Raw genomic sequence first — 2,036 nt, forward strand, 5'->3', positions numbered from 1 at the left:
GAGCAAATGCTATGACATACAACCTCAGATGGGTTATATATCTTTCAAGAAATCTACGCTCTATTGCCCGTTGCCAAATTTTTCACCGGGCTTCTACCCAGCCACTAAGTGTCACCGGTTTTTTACCCGACCTCCAAGTGATGTCGGTCTTCTACTTGACTTCCAAATATCGTCGACCTTATCGTCGACCTTCTACTCGACCTCTAAGTGACGCCGGCCTTCTACCTGGCCTCCAAGTGACACCGATCTTATGCCCGACCGCCAAGTAACGTCGGCCTTCTACCCGACCTCCAAGTGATGTCAGTCCTATGCCCAAGCTGCTAGTGACGTCGGCCTTCCGCCTGACCTCCAACCTCACACCTTCCTCTTATTCAGTGAGGGTCCCTAGGGCTGAACAGGGGAAAGTTGTAGCCGCCGGATCATGATCGCCTCCCCCCCGGTATTTAGACTCTTGCCGGACAGTCTTTCCCCCAGTGGGAGTGAACTGGAGCCTGTGTAAGAGTACCGGGTCTTGATCGTCTCTGCCGCCGGTATTTAGACTCTTGCCGGACAGTCTTTCCCCCAATGGGAGTGAACTGGAGCCTGCGTAAAAGTACCGGGTCTTGATCGTCTCTGTCGCTGGTATTTAGACTCTTGCCGGACAGTCTTTCCCCCAATGGGAGTGAACTGGAGCCTGCGTAAGAGTACCGGGTCTTGATCATCTCCATCGCCGGTATTTAGACTCTTGCCGGACAGTCTTTCCTCCAATGGGAGTGAACTGGAGCCTGCGTAAGAGTACCGGGTCTTGATCGTCTCCGCCACCGATATTTAGACTCTTGCCGGACAGTTTTTCTCCCAGTGGGAGTGAACTGGAGCCTGCGTAAGAGTACCGGGTCTTGATCGATCACCTCCACCAATAATCCCGGAGTTATCAATCCAAAGAAAATATACTTGGATCAACACGAGGGATTGTGCTCTTCATTCCCCCACAATGGGGTATTTATAGGAATAAGAAGAGGGAAATTTAAAAGTCATTCCATATTTTTAATTAATATTAATATATATTAATTAATAAGAGACGGCTACTATTTCACTCCAACGTATTAATTTTCACCTAGTGGATTTTAAACTGAAAGTGAAATGAGTTACAATTAAACTGTACTTTTATAGCTATATCTCATCAATGGAATACACTAATGACTGTAACTCATCTAATGTTATTAATTTTCAACAGTTTTGATAATATATTAGTGTATTATTATAACTATTTTTTTTTTATACAGATGCTTATACATTAATACTAAGAAAGGTTACGTTGGGAAGAATTTCAGCATCCCATGGAAGTTGGGCAGAATTCTTGTGTTCTCCCGAATATCCGACAGAGTTCCGGCGTCTTCAGGCGGCAGGAAGAGCTCCGGCGGTGGTCAAGGAGGTGAGGAATCTTCTTTTCCCCTTTCTCCTCCTCTTCTTCTCTCTCTTCACTTGAGCCCCCTACAGTTTAATAAATCTAAGAGACTTCATTGTTTGCATGAAAACTGCTGCAATTATAACTCCTTAAACATTACAACTTCTCCTTTAATATTTATAACTTCTAATAAGCATAATAATAGAAGTTATAATTTTTTTATTCACCGATAATAGATCATTATCTATATATCTATAATGATCAATATTTATAAGTTAAGTTGATATTTATTTCTGAAATCAACATAAATACTAGTCTTCATTCATAATATTATTGAATAATATAGGATATTATTCTGTAATATTTTATTACATATACTTTATAAACTGTTCGATAAAAGTATCATTTTTACTTAAATACATAATTATCAGTCATAAGCAGCTCAAAAGGATACAAATCTATATATATTTTCGGACTATATAAGCTTTCACGTCCGAAAATAGGGGGGCAACTGATACGTTACCAAAAAATAGGCTTGATCCAGCACGAATCTTGAGGAAAAATAGAGTTGAAAATTTTATGAAATTAAATCTGGAAGCACCTAAACTCTAATTTCAGCGAGCTTACAGTCAAACTGAGCGTCTCGAAAATA

The sequence above is a fragment of the Dendrobium catenatum genome, unplaced genomic scaffold, assembly GCF_001605985.2.
Source record: "Dendrobium catenatum unplaced genomic scaffold, ASM160598v2 fragScaff_scaffold_72, whole genome shotgun sequence".
NCBI lineage: Eukaryota > Viridiplantae > Streptophyta > Magnoliopsida > Asparagales > Orchidaceae > Dendrobium > Dendrobium catenatum.